Genomic DNA, 6,563 nt, shown 5'->3' with positions numbered 1-6,563 from the left:
GCCTGCAAGGAATTCTTGCTTGTCCACTAAGAGATGGTTCTACTAAGTGACATCTTGGCTTTATCAAAAGATACCTGGAACTGTCAGAGGGCACCACAGTGGGTTGTGAGAGCTGGGTGGGGATCAGAGTGATACAGGTTTAGCTAACAGAGAGAGAGGAGACTTAGACTGCACATTGGGAAGAAGTTCTTCACTATGAGGGTGGTCAGACACTGGAACTGGTTGCCCAGAGAAGTTGTGGATGCCTCATCCCTGGAAGTGTTTAAGGCTAGGCTGGATCAGACCTTGAACAAACTGTGCTAGTGGGAGGTGTCCCTGCCCAAGGCAGGGGGTTGGAACTGGATGATCTTTAAGGTCCCTTCCAACCCAAAGCATTCTATGAGTCTCTGCTAAGTGGCACCTCGACTTTGCCTGGAACTGTCACAGGGCACCACAGTGCTTTGTAGAGACCTCTATGTGGGGATGAGAATACTAAAGGATAAAGGATTAGCTAACAGAGAAGAGAACAGCCATGAGATAAATCAAGAGCTGCAGCCAATGGCATTGAAAACCACAATTAAAGGCCCACCTGGGTGGCTTTTGAAACCAACCTTTTTTTGCAGGCAGGCCTTGGAGGAAGGCTCTGTCTTGGAGAAAAGTTGTAATGAAGTTGGGAAAGAATCCATCTGTCCTCCTGTTGCATTTCTACAACCAAGCAAACAACCAAACTTGTCTTAGGAATTTGCAGTATGTGTTGCTGGTTTGTTGAGGTTTGTATATTTGGACAGTTAGTTAGGACTTTAGAATTTTAAGGGTTAAAAAAAAAAAAAAAAAAGAAAATCAGTGAGCTTAAAAAAAAAAAGAAAACAAAAAACACCAACCCCTGTGAAGTGATAGTGCTGTGCCTTTTTCAGTTCTTTATCAGCCTATATGCTTTTTTTCTTCCTGAGAAGTAGCTCAAATGGCCTATTTCTATATCCTTGCTGCAGCCAAAGTCCCTTCAGAGCACACATTCCACCATGTGGAACCTGCTGGTTTAACTTCCTGAGTGTTTTGATTGCTCCTGTATATAGAAGGTAGAAAGTATCACAGCAATATTTAGCATCACAACCTGATGTATTCAAGCATTTCAAGAAATACTAAAAGCTTACTCAAGCCAGTTGGGCTCCAGAAACTTTTTACTTGAGTCATAGGAGGATTGATTAGGAACCTGCAGAAAGTTTGAGCTCTCTGGTTTTGGGCTTTAGCCTTAGGGGGCATTACAGGATGCTAGCTAAAGAGGACAGCCCTCTCCTGAGCAAACATTAAGCACAATTGCAGACTCAAAGCACAAAAGAATGGCTGATCACATGTGAAAATAAAAAACACCACTGCTGGAGGGTCTGGTACTAGAAATGAGGGTGCAGGCAGGTGGGCAAGCAGCCAGCATCTACAGCAATAAGACCACATTTGGATGTGGTAGGACTTCAGTCCCTGCGCTGGAGGCTGTGAAGGAGGGAAAGGTTTAACACCTGACAGAAAGCAACTTGCTTCCTGTATGCTGCAGTTAGAGAGGCAACTCCAGTTGCTATGTAGCCTGTTTTGATCATGGTCCAGCTTTGTGCAGCTGGCCTCAATCCATAAGTGCTCAGCTTCTACCTCTGCTATCACAGCAATTCTCAAGGCAGCAGCAAAGGGGAGTTTAAAGAGGAGGGAACACATCCATACACTACTGATGGGGTACAAGACAAGGAGGACTAGCTAGCTCTGCTGCACAAGAGCTGAGAGAGAGAGAAAAAGGAATTCTTGGGTGGATTCTGTTCAAAAGGAACCTCATCTGACACAGGAGATAGCTATGACACATAAACATTGGATGTTAGGATACTAGGAAATATTTCTTCACCGAAAGGGTTCTCAAACACTGGAGTGGGCTGGCCAGGGCAGTGGTGGACTCACCATCCCTGGAGGTGTGCAAGCAGCATGTGGAGCTGGTGCTTAGGGACATGGTTTAGTGGTGACCTTGCAGTGCTGGTTGAAGGTTGGTCTTGAAGGTCCCTTCCAACCAAAGATACTCTGTGAAACCCCTGTGGCACCTGAAGTGACTAACAGAGAAGGGACAGAGCTTGACAGACACTGCAGCATGACAGAGCAGGCAGCTCACTGCTGAGAAAGAAAACAGTGAAGAAGAAGAAAAGAGGCAATGAAGAGCCCAACCCTTTCATTCCTTTGCCCCTAACCCCACAGCATAATAAACACTTCCTGGAATTTTTCTGTCTGACCAAACACTCAAGGAACTCCGCAGTGAAAACTGCTAACAGGACCCACAAGAGCTATGGAGACAAACCCCAGTTTTGCTCCAGGAGCTGGGTTACTGCCAGAACCTTAACCACTTCCTTCCCCATCCAGCTCCAGGACACTGTAACATTTCAGGACTCCAAAACCATTCTGTTCTGGAGTGCTGTGATTCATTTTCACCAGGATGTGCCAACCAGCCTAAGCTCCTTTGAGCTTTGCAGTAGTGGGGAAGGGGGAAAGCTACAGCTTAGACTCAACCCAAAGCACCTTTCACATTTCAACTCATTTCCTTGAGGCCAATTAGATGAAGAGGCTGCTGATGCCCTTCTCCTATGGCAGAGAGTATCCATTGGGCACCACTTTGTCCTACCTTGAAGTGGCTTTTTGTTCTCTCTTAACATTAGACACCTGTGTACACTACTGGTTAGGGTAATTATTAAGCTTTTATCTTGTATCGCAGCCTCCTTTGAAGAGACTTTGGTGTGATGTAGATGGGGTGAAAAAAAAAAACCAAACCCACAAGAACCAACCCAATTTCCTATGGAGAAAAGTGCAATATGTGTGTGTGTGTGTGTGGTACAGTTCTTTAATGTATTTTTTTAAAGGAGTTAGAGGTTTTAGTCTCTGCTTTGGGATAAATGCACTAGTTTTGTGAGCTCCAATTTTGGGGGAAAAAAAAAAAAAAAAAGGTTCATCTGTAGTTAATTTCCATGCAACTGATCTGCTGGGCTCTGTAAAGCAATTACAGTGTATTAATAGGAAATAAAAGGATCTGTGCATTTCATTTTTAAACAGCTATGAGCTCAAGCAGCCCTTGCTGCTCTCCTGTGCTTAGCAGCCTCCTCACCTAGCATCTGCAGGTTGTTTTCTTTCTACAGATGATGCAACACAGAGCACTGCAACAGAAGGAGTAGCTGTGGAACAGCACTGACCAGCTGGACTGATGATCTTCCACGTTCCTGGGAGTCAGGAGCATTCAGACACTGCACCCAGCCAGGCTACTGCTAATGCTGTGCCCTGACTCTGCATCCACCCAGCCCAGCGCGTTCAGGGCATCTCTGCTGGCTGCTTTCCCACAACCCCTGCTGCTCTGCTGACTCCCAGAACAGCTTTGGGCAGTGATCCAAGTGGAAGGGTGAAGCACCCTCTCTGCCTGCATGCCCTGCTTTAAGCACAGACATCAGCCAGAGCTGACAGGATGACTCAAGCTGCACACAGACAGCGACTCTTCGTCACTTCTTCCCCAGCAGCACCACAAGCAGGGCAGGAGGAAGCCTGCAAACACTTCCACACACAGACAGAGTCTTGCACTGCTAGCAGGCAAAGGAAAGCTGGGGAAGGGCACACCATGAGGGGTTACCTCACCTAACCTTACAAGCTGTCTGGAAGTCAGTCCTCACCCCCTCCCCAGCTGCAAAGGCTAAGCTCTCCTTATCCCAGTGGAGACAGGAGAAAGCCCTTCCCCCTCGCTGGGACAGATTCTCACTCACAGACTAGGTCAGAGCCTTTAAATCCCTTGCAGAGTTGCAGAGCACAGCATTTCTTTGCTGGGCCCCAGGCCAGCAGAGCTTTCCTTTTCATGGTTCTCTGGCTGACAGTGCTCATTTAAGCCCCTGGCAGATGGATCAGCAGCAGAGGCTGTCACAGGAGCACAATGCAGAGGCCATCAGCGCAGCTCCTGCACACATCTCTGCAGCCCAGCAGGGCTTTTACAGGCTGAGTGCAGCTCTCAAACTCTCTGAATTCAGCACATAACATCACCAAAGTGAAGCACATTCAGGATAAGCCCTGAAGAGCTTCACTCCCAAATTCTTTCAGCATACAACAAAGGTCAGGGGAAGGATTAGCTGAAGGAAGAGTGGAGAGAAAGCCCAGGAAAGAACTGGTGCATTAGAAAGGGGGAAAGGAGAGGGCTGCAGAAGCAGCTAGCTGCAGACAGCAGGTTCAATGATAGCTCAAAAAGACACAAACCCCCACCCCTCAGGTGTGCCACCAAACCCTGACCCTCTGCATGTAGAGAGCAGGAAGGACTTTGGCAGAACAGCACCACCAGTAACACAGCCAGCAGCTGGAAGCTGCTAAGCTAAGAACAACCCAGAGGGCATCAGGAGTGTGCCACAGGCATCAGGCCTGTCCAAGGCAGGCAGGAGAAGCAGGAGCTGAGACACTGACAGCACAACATTTTCTAGAACTAGGAAAAGACAAGGGGCAGGGTGGAAGAGCACAGACAGCAACATGTGCCAAGAGATTGGAGCCCAGACTGAATCAGAGTTGCAGTTGGAAAACACCTCCAAGATCATCAAAGCCCAACCATTGACCTAAAACATATGCAGAGGAGGCAAGCCCAAGAGAAGTTACCTCCCTGTGCTGCCCCAGCAGGCTCTCAGGCCATGCACACACTTCCTACTTAAGATTTTGCTAACAGCAGTACATTTTCTACTGAAGTGGACAAAAACAGCCCAGGGAATGAGCACTATCTAGTAGCCCTTTGTCAAGAGGGGTTCCAGAACCTTCCAGTGTTCCTGGCAGGCAGCTCATAAACCACACTGGGTCTTTCCAGTTTACCTCTAAAATTCTACCTGTCCATTTTTCCCCCCTCCAGCAAGGATTCAATATTGATCCCTAATGGGAAGACTTCATTTCCTCATACAGTGTTAGGGAAGAGTTTCAATAGGATGATTTGAGAAGATGTAATCAAAGAAACGGAAATTTCTGCAAGGAAAATGCCATAATGCAGCTTTGTGTCACAGTCCCTGCTGTGACCTCTCAGCAAATAAAGGCTACAGTGGTTTGCTAAGGATCCATGTGGAGTTGGTTTGCAGAGCAGGAGCAAAATGAGTTGCAGGGGAAAAGCTACCAGGGGGTCTGTTCCCAAAAATACTCACAAATGGACATTTACTTAGCTGAGAATTAGCTGCTGAGCTCTGGAAAGGTTAGGCACATTTCAGGGAGTTTGGCAGCTCTCTGCAGCTTGCCTCCTGCAGGCTGCTACAGTGGAGGGAAGCTGAGAGCCTGCAGCTGCTGACGTCAATAGGAGAAAGAATACCAAGCACTGAAATCACCTGGGTGTGCAGTGCCCTTTCCAGCCAGCCTGCTGGGCACACTCTGCTGCAGAGCACTTGGGGAAGCTCAGGTGTCTGCTGGCATGGAAAATGCTGCATCAGATCAGGTAAATATTCTGCAGGACCTCCTCATTCAACCCCAAATTAAAAATAGAAAAAAAAAACAATTACAAAATCGAGCTACTCAGGGGTTGGGGTTTGAAAGCAGAGTCTGCAGCACCGCTGTTCAGTTCAGAGAGTGATAGGATGGTTTGGGTTGGAAGGGACCTCAAAGATCATCCAGTTCCAACCCCCCGCCATGGGCAGGGACACCTCCACGAGCCCAGGTTGGTCAGGGCTTCATCCAGCCTGGCTTGGAACACCTCCAGGAGAGGGACATCCACAGCCTCCCTGGGCAACCTGTTTCAGAGACTCCCCACCCTCACTCTAAAGAATTTCTTCCTAATCTCCAGTCTAAACCTCCCCTTTTCCAGCTTCAATCCATTTCCTCTCATCCTGTCACTCCCAGCCCTTGTCAAAAGTCCCTCCCCAGCTCTCCTGGATCTCCTTCAGGTACTGGAAGGCTGCTCTAAAGTCTCCCTGGAGCCTTCTCCTCTCCAGGCTGAACAGCCCCAGCTCCCCACAGGAGAGGTTCTGCAGCCCTCTGATCATCTTTGTGGCTTCCTCTGGACCTATTGCAACAGCTCCATGTCCCTCTCATGCTGAAGGGCCCCAGAACTGGAGGCAGTGCTGCAGGTGGGGGTCTCATGAGAGCAGAGCAAAGGGGCAGAATCCCCTCCCTCGTCTCCCTGATGATCTTTGTACACCGGCAGTACCGAGCTGGCTTCAGCCTCTCTTCAAATGTGTGACTGCTTTAAATAAACATTAATAATATGAGGAGCAGGGCCTGGGGCCAGGAGAGTCTCTTTGGAGCTAGAGGTTAGTGCCTAGATTGAACTAGAAAGTCTACAGTCATGTGGTTCTAGGAGGAGGTCAGGGTCTTGCTTCTTTAACTGGAGCTTGGCATCAGGGGGAGATGTGGCAACCTCAGACAGAAAGGGCCTCATGATCCCTTGGCTGGGGCTTGCTTGCTCTTTGTCTTTCTTTCCTGGGGGCTCAGGGACTTCTCTTTGCACAGACAGTGCTGTAAATGTAGAGAGTTAACTTCTGCTGTCCCCTTCAGCTCGGTGGGAGCTTCAGCACTTCAGTGCCACTTGTGGCTGCCCCTTCAGAGGAGTGCAATCTATCAAGCAGCCCCAGAGAGGAACA

The sequence above is a fragment of the Indicator indicator genome, chromosome 34 (assembly GCF_027791375.1).
Source record: "Indicator indicator isolate 239-I01 chromosome 34, UM_Iind_1.1, whole genome shotgun sequence".
Lineage (NCBI taxonomy): Eukaryota > Metazoa > Chordata > Aves > Piciformes > Indicatoridae > Indicator > Indicator indicator.
Note: the sequence above shows the minus strand (reverse complement) of the source record.